Below are 11,344 nucleotides of genomic sequence, written 5' to 3'. Positions count from 1 at the left end.
AAACACGAAAAGACGAGTTACACTTGCTCCTCCTTAGCCATATTTTGGAGGAAAATACTTTTTATCGTGTATTTTAAAACACCCGGCCTGCGCCTGAGACAATATATTCGGGGATATGTAATAGACACCTCATTCTCATTTTTTTCAGAACTTGGCCGAGGCTGAAGGCCCTTTTACAGAGAAACCTGTTCTACGGAACCGGAGGGGAGACAATTTGGGTCAGAATTCACAAACGCTGATCTTAGTAACCCTCAGCTGGGGCGTTTGGTGGGAACTTCGGCTATGGGAACTGGTCCATACTTGGCTTGGGGGCTGATGGTGACGCCCAAATCTTAGCTCTTAGGTGGTTAAATACAACAAAGAAAACCCGTCATGAGAGAGTATAGAGTGCGGAAGGAATGCGAAGTTCGCGGAAGGCGGCAGCTGCAGAAGCTTCATTTGGTGGAATGATTTAGGACACCAGGGAGGAGCCTGGCTCCGGGCCCACACAATGCAGAAACCTTGCTTATCTTGTTGACAGACAAGATTACACATACTAGGCCCTAGTTCCCGGGCTGCTTTTCCATTCTCAAACATCAGCAATCCCATCAGGGTGTTTTCTGTTTTGGGGGGATGTAATTTGTTTAGGGCTGGAGACTTGGACTCAAATACTGCAGACAATACAGCATACATTTACTACCACCCTTGCCTCACTCCCATGTAAACTTGGTAAGAGTATCAACAGAACTTTATCTGCATTATCCACTTGTGTGCCTATTACCTAACTGTGCCAGGGGCCAAATGCATATTTGCAGACGTGAACGGATTTAAGTGGGAAACAGTTTTCTTAGAACCATTTTGCTCCTTTTGGAGTTGAGGTCTTTAGGTGTGCTACCCTTCCCAATCTAAAGAGGATTCTCCGAAGAAGTGGGAACAAAATGGAAGTTAAACATTTTGCTTTATCTTAACAGTTGTTTGTTGAGCCCCTATCATGCAGTTTGGTATAGGATGATGAGCAAAACCAGACACAATTTTGGCCCTCGAAGGGAGCGGGGAAGAATATCAACCAAGTAACTTACGAATGGGGGCATAATTATTAACTGAGAGGCGTGCACTAGGAAAGGAATATTATTCCATGACGGTACAATGAAAGATCCTTGATGGGGGAGGGGCAGTGTACCAATTGACTGATCTGAAGAATCAGCAGAAATTAACTTAGTAAAACGTGAAGGTGGGATGGTGGACTGGGACCAGCATTTAGGAGACAAAAGGCACGGCAGAAAAAGCCATCAGTTTTAACAGGAGCCAGTACATCAGAGGCTATGCTGAACCCATTTCTCCTCTTTTCCTTCAGACATAACTATAAATAATTACTTATGTTATCTTTAGCCTCCTCCCGTCCCCAAACTTCACATTGTTTTGGGCTTTAGGACCCCCTATGTCTCTTAATATTAATTTTTCTAACTATGTATTAATGCTTTTTTAAAGCTGAGCTCTTTGATTTTGTGTTTTGTCCTTTAAGATGAAAATATTAGTTCTTAATGATATTAACATAATTACTTAAATTTGCTTTATCCATGTATATAAATATATACACACATATACATATATATATATAAAACAGAATAGGAATAGCAATATTGCTAACGTAAGGCTGCTGAATGAAGTTTAAATTTGTGTTTGTTTTTTTTTCTTCACATTATATCCCATTGGAAATGTACAGACAAAATATTGTGTTTTAAATGAACTGGACGTACATCTTCTCTTTGGTTATTATGGATGTACCGTAGTTTAATCAACCAGACCTATATTGATGGATACATGGGCTATTTCCAGTCTTTGCTATCACAAAAAGTTACTTGCTAATGGATCTTTAGCATAGATTGGGACAAATGGGATTACTAGGTTAGAAAGTAAAAGAATGTTATTTTATTATTCCCAAATTCACCTTCATAGAAGTGGTGTGATTTTGTATTCATACCAGTAATATATGAGTTCCTATTTCCCCACATCCTCTCCCATAGAATGGATTGTCAAACTCCTAGATTTTTGCTAATATGATAGGTGAGAAATGGTATCTCAGTATAGTTTCGCATTTATCTTTTTATGAATGATATGGAGCATCTTTCTGAATGGTGCATGCATAAAAGGAATACATATAATGAAATGCGAGGATGAATCTGTTAAGGAATATGGAAGATGTACAGCTATGAAGTGGAAAAAGCAAGGCACGGAAGACCGTGTGCAGTATGTATGTAAGAAGGGGTAGAAATACATACACAAATGTAAACTTGCTTACATTTTTAAAAATAAACAATGGAGGGGACTTCCCCAGCAGTCCAGCGATTAAGACTCCACGCTTCCACTGCAGGGGCCACAGGTTTGATCCCTGGTCAGGGAACTAAGATCCCACATGATCCCACATGGTGCAGCCAAAAAAAAAAAAAAAAAAAAGATTAAAAAAATGGAAACGTAAATCAAAATCTAATAAAAATGGGAACCAATAGGGGAAGAGCAAGGGAAGGGAGAGAGCAGGAATGGAAGCTAGATTTCTGAATATATCTTGTTTTATAGTTTGACCTTGGAGTCATGTAAATGGTTAACATGTTTAAAATACAAAAGTTTAAAAGCAACCACTGAGTGGAAAACAAACTGAAATAAATGAATCAATCTTTTCATCTGTTTCTTTTTATCTGTATTTTATTTCTTTTTATTTGACTTGTCAATCCATTACCTATTTTCCATCAAGATGGCCTTCTTTTTTAAAAAAAAATTTAGAAACTTTTTATATATTAGCCCTATGTGATATGGGTTGCACTTTTAAAAACTAACCTTTATTGGATTTTCTGCTTTGCTTGTTTGTTTAAATTATAGTTAAGATAATCAACCTCGTCCCTGAGACTCTGAATGATAGGAATGTTTTCTCTACTCCCAAGTTACAAAATAATTTATTCTTTTTTAAAAAATGCCAGTTTTTAAATGCCAGGTTGTTTGTTTGTTTCTTTTAAAATATTTAGATCTCTGATCCATTTGGAATTTATCCAGTGTAGAATAAAGAATGGATCAAATTTTATCATTTTCCATATGGCTACCCAGTCCTAGACATTTTAATTTTATCTCACTTCAGCAACCCCTGACACCTGCCTCTGAAAGTAGCAGAACACTACTACTGAATGCCCATAGAGTACCTTGACTGGGTAAGGGGAAATTGCTTTTACTTGAACATTAGATTATGCTTTTATTATTTTATTTTCACTTTTATTTTTGGCTGTGCTGCGTGGCTTACAGGATCTTAGTTCCCCTACAAGGTATCGAACCTGGGCCCCCAGCAGTGGCAGGATGGAGGCCTAACTACTGGACCACCAGGGAATTACCTAGACTTTGCTTTTAGTTAGTGCCACTAGATGGCACACATCTTTTTCTTTAGATATTTCACTTAGCTCTCTTTACCGTGACATAAATCACATATCTGCCAAAGGGCTTCCCTAGATTTTCTTCTTGCACCCCTGCTTGGGAAAAGGTGACTCAGGTAGCTTTTCAAGTCAGATACAGAGCGTTTCTCTGTAAATCTAAAGTGATTGTCCTTGAAATCACTGCCTCCAAGGCCTGGCACATTGCACAGACACAATTTCAAAAACCAAAACATTTGGGGAAATGTCTAAAATTCAGACTTGACTAAAATAGAAAATAATACAATGATTTTCTCAGGTCACTGGAGCTCTCACCAGAATAATGGACACAGCGATGCTTCACCTAGATCCCCCTCCAGGGCTGAGGTGCTTGCTTTCCCTGCTCGCAGGAATTTTGGCTACAGATGGCTCAGAGCCAAGTCCCCTGTGAGAAGTGAGAACTGCTCTCACAGAAGGGAGCTGCCCCACCCCACATGATGCCTCCTGGGGGCGGTCTGCAGTGTGCTTACCGTGTCTGGTTTGTATGGGGGTCCATAGGCTTGGCCCCTTGCCTCAATTCAGGGCAACTGAAGGGCCTCCCGGCTCCAGAGCTTCCTGTGGGATGGGCTGAGGCCTATGTGGCAATCGTATCACAGCTCAGCCTTCCCATCTGTCCAATCCTACTTTCTTCACTCCTTTACTCTTGTTATTCCAAGAATTTGACCCAGTAAGACTCCTGCTCACGAATCTCCACCTCAGTGTCTGTTATTCAGGCAGCCCAACTTAAGATACAGGGTTGATGGTTTTCCCTAACCAGTGCTCTCAACTAGAGTCTTGCTACCAAAATGTGGTCCATGGACCAGCAGCATTGTTGTCAACATGGAGAAGTTAGAAAAGGAGTAACTCAGGTCTCACTCAGACCTACTGAATCAGAATCTGCCTTTTGATAAGGTTCCCAGATGATTTGTCTGTACACTAAAGTTTAAGAACCTGTGGACCAGGTTCAAAGGACAATGGTCTAAGTTCAAAAATGTTTCTTACTCTGGGTTGTTAGGTGGGAAAACCAAACAAAATGTTTTGTTGTATTTTATATTACACAAATTAAACAAATAAAAGTGGGGGGCACCCAGAGAGTAAATGTCATCACCTGACTAGTCAATTTTAGGTCTTTTAGTCTCAGGTCACAGGGTTTTCTCTTGCCTTTAAGGTTGCCTTGTATGGTGTCCCAATATCCAAAAGAATAGTCCAGGACTTGTGCCAACTCTGAAACGACTGACAAAAAATGTCAAACAGAGAATAATAGCCTTCTGAGACTTGTGAGTGGAAGAGACACATACAAATTTCTGTTCTGTTCTAGAGCAAGAAATTCAAGCTGCTTTTTTGGGGGGGGAATGGGGAGCATGGGGGAAGGTAGGAAAAATGAGATGGAAAAAGATAATGATAGATAAGCCAAAATGATTAAATAAAAACTGTAAGTACAGAAAAGCTTAAGAATTTTTCTGTCTTTGACAAAACTACAAAATGGACAGTTTAATAGTGCCACCAACCACAGTACAGGCTTGATTAGATAAGTTATTGTGCACCAGTTACATAGATATATTTATATTTATTGATTTGGAGGGTATCCAAGATATAATTTGAGAAAAGGAAGTCACAAAGTTGTGTGTATAATATGATTGCTGTGCTTTATATGTGTATATGCAAAGAAAAATGGAAAGATATTAACAGCAGTTATGTCTGAGTGGTAACTTTGCAAGTGACTTTTTATTTGCATTCTTCTTTGTGCTTTTCTGCTATTATCATTTGAATATTTCATAATGGGTTTATTGTTAGGGGTTGAATTGTGTCCCCCCAAAAGATGTGTTGATTTCTTAACCCCCAGTATCTCAAAATGTGACCTTATTAGCAGATGTACTTAGTTGAGGTCATACCGAAGTAGGGTGGCCCCTTAATCCAATATAACTAATATCCTTATAAGAAGAGGAGACACACAGCCATGTGAGGTGAGAACGCATTTGATGATGGAGAGAGAGACTAAAGTGCTGCCTCTGCACACCAAGAAACACCAAAGATTGGTGGCCACCGCCAGAAGCTAGGAGGCGGCGAAGAAGGGTTTCTCCCCTACAAGTTGCAGAGGGAGCACTGCCCTACCAACCTTGACTTCTAGTTTCCAGAATTGTGAGAAAATAAACTTCTGTTGTTTGAAGGCACCCAGCTTGTGGTACCTCGTTAAGGTAGCCCTAAGTGACTAATACACATGTTACTTGATAATCATTAAAAAGTAAAGTCACTGCCATTTTGAAAATTTAATGGAGCTATAATTGACGTGAAGGAAGATGACACTTGTTAGCCAGCACAAAGGTGACTTCTCTCACAAAACCTTCCCTGACAGTTCAGAGGGCAACACTAGAGTCCTTGTCGGGAACAGCTATTTGCACGCCTTACATTTTCTCCTCCAGGTCTAAGTCCCACAAGTGGGCAGGGGCCAGGTTCATGTTCACTTCCCATGAAGTGTAGCCCTGAATTCTGAATAAAGATCTCAATGAATCCTTTTTGAATTATTGAATGAGGAATTCCTATTAGCAAGAAAAGCTTTCCCTCCCACTCTTACAGAGTAGGATAAACAAACAAACAAAAGCAACAAAACACCTAAAGGATGAAAATTGAAAGACTCTAGATTTGGGAAGAGAGGAAGGCAGGGGAACCGACATGTCTATGGGCACAGACTCCAGATTCCTAGTTGTGTGGAATGTTAAAAAAGATCTCCTGTCAAATAAATGTGGGGATTTAAACCAGTTTCCTTACCATAGGGTCTCTAGGGGCCTTTAATACACCACTGTGCACTGGGACTTTCCAATAAGAGGAGGGAGTTGGACTGCACTTCCTAGTATCTCACTGTTATTCTTTTCTCATTATTTCAAAGCACTTGGTGGTTAGTGTTTGAGGAGTGAGCTTTGGTGCCCTGTGCACCGTGTTCATGTAAACCCATTGAGACACCCTTCAGCAATGCTCTTCTCATTATTGGTGGGCTTTCCTATCTCTATACCCACACCGGGTCTGCAAGCTTTAGTCAAATGTTTATGTGGTCTCTCAGATCTAAGAAGTTTGGACATAGATCATATACGTAGATCATATACGTTTCCCATTAAAGGAAGGAGAAAATAGAGTGGGTATGAGAAAAGTAACAGTTTGAAATCATCAAAAGCCTTTCAAACACAGATGTTCCATCAATCTAAATATCCCTGGCAATTCTTTTTTTTTTTTTTTTTTGCGATACGCGGGCCTCTCATTGTTGTGGCCTCTCCCGTTGTGGAGCACAGGTTCCGGACGCGCAGGCTCAGTGGCCATGGCTCATGGGCCCAGCCGCTCCGCGGCATGTGGGATCTTCCCGGACCATGTCCCCTGCATTGGCAGGTGGATTCCTAACCACTGTACCACCAGGGAAGCCAGTGCCTTTGGTTTTTAAATAAAAGTGAAAGACACATTTTTCATTTTCACCAAGAACTTTATTGAACAACGTATTCATCCTTTTGTTCCACTACCTTCTGCCATTTTTCAGGCAACTTCATAATTCTATCTTCCCAAAACTTTTTATCTTTTTGAGCAAAGAACTGTTCCAGGTGCCTTTTATAGTCTTCCAGGGAATTGAAATTTTTTCCATTAAGAGAATTTTTTCCATTAAAGACTGAAATAAATGGAAATCCGAAGGTGCAATGTCTGGTGAGTATGGCAGATGAATCAGAACTTCCCAGCCAAGCTGTGAACAGTTTTTGCCTGGTCATCAAAGAAACACGCGGTCTTGCGTTTTCCTGAAGGAAGGTGATGCATTTTCTGTTGACTAATTCTGGATGCTTTTCAATGATCGCTGCTTTCAGTTGGTCTAACTAGGAGCAATACTTGTTGGAATTAATCGTTTGGTTTTCCGGAAGGAGCTCATAATAGAGAACTCCCTTCTAATCCCACCATATACACAACATCACCTTCTTTGGATGAAGACCGGCCTTTGGTGTGGTTGATGGTGGTTCATTTCGCTTGCCCCACGATCTCTTCCATTCTACACCGTTGTACAGTATCCACTTTTCATCGCCCATCACAATTTGTTTTAAAAACGGAATATTTTCGTTATGTTTAAGTAGAGAATCGCATGTGGAAATACGGTCAAGAAGGTTTTTTTCACTTAACTTATGTGGAACCCAAACGTCAAAGCGATTTACATAACCAAGCTGGTGCAAATGATTTTCAATGCTTGATTTGGATATTTTGAATATGTCAGCTATTTCCCGCGTGGTATAACACTTATTGTTCTCAATTAATGTCTCAATTTGATCGCTATGAACTTCAACTGGTCTACTCGACTGTGGAGCATCATCCAGAGAGAAATCTCCAGCATGAAATTCAAACTGAAAGAATTGCATTGTAGAAAATCTTTTTATGATTTTCAACATTATTTTCTCTTACAGTTTTAAAAACACAATGTTTCTATCAACTTTTTAAAAATTAAGCACTATATTAGAACTTACCAGCAGAGGGGAGTAAAGGAACACAAAACACCTTTCAGTTTTAGGCTAATTTTTGTGCATAAACAGGGCAGAAAAGTCCTCAAATCCATGCTTTTCTTTTATTACATGAACACATTAAATTTTATTTAATGAATTATTTTATTTAATGAATTATTTTATTTAATGAATTATTTTATTTTAATTATGAACACATTTATTTAATAAATTAATGTATTAATGAACACATTAAATTTTATGAACAGCCCAGTCTTTGACAAACAGATCTGTAGGCCACAAAGGCATTGACTTTTGATCAAAAGTTATGGTTGATGAGAAGAATGAGCTACCTTAGTGCATTTTTATGGCCAAGTTTGCCAAGTGTGAAGTTTTATTTTCCAAGTTTCTTAGAACTATGGTGAAATCAATTTTACTGTATTAAAATCAATTTCTTTTCTTAATTTTGCATGCCTAGTTTTGAATACTCATTTAGAATGAAATTCCAGTGAAATGCACTTTTCAAGGCAGCTCTGTGTTATTGTGGGTGGAAATCTGACTCTCACAGACTGTAGTGTATCTCAGACATATACAGTCTTTATTCAGATGAAGAGGGGATGTGGGAACACAATCTGATGCCTGTTCAAAATGTATCAGAAGCACATACGCAGACACACCTTTAAGAAGCCAGTTATTTACCTCTAGATGGATGGTAGTTAATGTTCCAAAATCTCTTTCTCTGGATCTTGAAGGAAGGTGACTATAGATTAGAAGGTTTGAACCCTTTCCTAGAGGGAAGAGATCTCAGGGATCATTGTCAGCAACCCGACATATACACTGAGCGATTCCCGTGCTAGGCATTAGAGACACAGCAATATTGAAGAGGCCATTACCTTGAGAGGGAACATCTAGTTGAGGAGGCAGACCAGAGTATATTTTGCAGTGAGATATCCCTTGAAGGAAAGAGAAGACCAATCACCAATAGGTTAGAATTGCAAAAGCAAACCAAGGTATTATTCACCAAGTTTTCCCCTCACATTCATTCAGTCCATAGTTTTCATAGAGTGGTGTTAACAGATAAACTGAGGCGTATTAAAAAAAAAACTTAAGAGTTTATCTGAGCAAAAATATATTTGAATCAGACAGTGCCAAACCAGAAGTGGTTAGGAGTGCTCCACTAACAGGAGCTCAGGGAAAGACTTTTATAGAGAAAGGGCGGAGCAAAGCAAGGAAATTATTGATCGGGTATAGTTGAAGCCTAGTTGGCTGTCTGTGATTAGCTGTCCTTAGGCTTCAATTTTGTAACCTGGAGGCATTTATAGGCTAAGACTGCAGTTTGCTTATGTGGGCCACAACAGCAGTAAAGCCACCTTGGCCTCATGGTCTCCTTGTTCAATTAATTTAACAGTGGTAACCAGAGTTTTGTGCTCTTACCAGAGAGTTCCAATCTGGTAGGTGAGAGAAGGAAAGTGATAGCTTTAGATTTCATCTCAAGAAGTGTCCACTCATCAGTTTCATCTTCATTGGTTATTTTTTTATACAGGATCTAGAAGTAATACCATCCTCTTTCCTTTAATGGGTATACGGTACACATTGTTATTTACCTGTTTAGCAGCTTTGAAGTTCTTCTATTCATATTGATATTTTCCAGTCCCAGAATATCAAGTATTGATAGAGGTCTTGATAGAAGACTTGATATCTAATGATCCATCATAGTTCCAGCATGTGTTGTCAGTTGATAAGATAGGCTTGATTTGTTAGTGGCCTTAGTGAGGGCCTAAGTCAGCACACCAGACAATCAAAGAGTTCTGGGACTGTTGGGGAGGTCCTGATAAGAAAATGGAATGATAGCAGGCTTCAAAGGTAAGGTAAGAATAAAAAGCATTAAAGGGGGAATAAAACACTCAGTCCAGGGAGGAGAGTGCTTGGTAAGTAAGAAAGCAGTTATATATCAGGTGAGTTATAAAAAATGATGAGTATGAGAGGGTTCAAGTAGTAGAGATCACTTAGTCTTCTGGAGTTTAAGAGACGCCCTACCTGGAAAAAAGAGAGGAGACTGTCCTGGATCTAACACATAAACCTGAGAGCAACTCCAGTAGATGGCGGTTCCTCAAGTAGATAAGGATAATAACTATTTCACAGGTTTGGGAGATAAATGAGATTATGTGCCCAAGGTTCCCAGCCTATGAGTGGGACCTAATCAATATTAGCTCCCTTTCCATTCTCCCAGTCATAATTCATCTTAGAAATACAATTCTCCTCAAAAAATGACAGTGGGTAAGCATTAAATGTTATCTCAGTATTACACAAAATACATTATTATCAAGAATTTTAATAATAAATATAAGCATAAATAAGAAATATTGTATTCCTCTACCACCTTCTTGTGCTCTATGCTCAAGAAAATAGTACTTTGAAGCTCATAAAAAATGTTCATACCTAAATCCTATCTATAATTCTTTATGGCAGATCTTTTCTATTTTTCCCTAGCAGCAAACATGATGCAACTGTACAATGGATGGGAGTGTTTCTAAATGAAGTCACTAACAACTCTTAAGGATTTCCCTGATTTCTGTTCTGGAATGGACATAGGCACTATTTTTGCATCATGGGCTAAATGAATGCTGAAATTCCAGTTAAGGAAACAAATACCCTTTGTGTTTTATGGCAAATATTCCCTTTCAATAAAGACCACCAAATTTATGGGGGAGGGGGAGACAGCAAAATGAAGTAGGGAGTTACGTTCACACTTAAAGTCAGGTTATTTTCTGTGTCAGGCCATTGTGGTAGATAATATTAGATAGTGACATGGTTGCTTAGCAACCTTGACATCAATGAACTTGGGATCCCTCTTTGCTGGGAATTCCTAAAGAGTAATGCGTAGGAGAGTCCTTCTATTGTTTTTGGATCACTCAAACCAAAGGTGATTTTTACAAAAGATTTAACTATAGTTCAAATGACTAAGAGAGGAGTAGAAATTATAATGGAGAAAGGTATTGATCCTTTTTCCATGTTTGCTGAGAATTAAAAGACTTGCTGTAAAGAATAAGGAATGATCTCACTTACATATAGGGGTGTGTACCCCAGAACATCTTTTTTCATTTTCTTGTAAAGAAGGGACCCTTCTTTTGTCCAATGCTAATGTCTTCACTTGCACTTTTGAGCCCATCCAACTTTTAACTTTAGCATCTTGTTCCATCAGTTTTCCCCCTTCTCTTCCATAGCCAATTTTTCTTTCTCCACTGGTTCCTTTCTCCCAGCCTAAAAACATATTCATCTCAGAAAAACAACAAAAAAAGTGAAAAATAAAAACTTTCTTTCAGTTCTCCAGCTATGCCTCCTACCCTCTCCTCTTCTTTTTACAAAAACCTTGAAAGAGTATTCTACATTTATGGTTTTCAGTCCTCACCTCCCTCAGGTCACTGTAATCTGAGTTCTATGGCTATTAATCCACTGAAAATGCTCTTGCCAAGGTGACAATAA

This window comes from Monodon monoceros, unplaced genomic scaffold (genome assembly GCF_005190385.1).
Source record: "Monodon monoceros isolate NGI ecotype Baffin Bay Population unplaced genomic scaffold, NGI_Narwhal_1 Super_Scaffold_21, whole genome shotgun sequence".
In the NCBI taxonomy this organism is placed as follows: Eukaryota; Metazoa; Chordata; class Mammalia; order Artiodactyla; family Monodontidae; genus Monodon; species Monodon monoceros.
The sequence above is the reverse complement of the archived record's forward strand: the minus strand, read 5'-3'. Positions refer to the sequence as shown.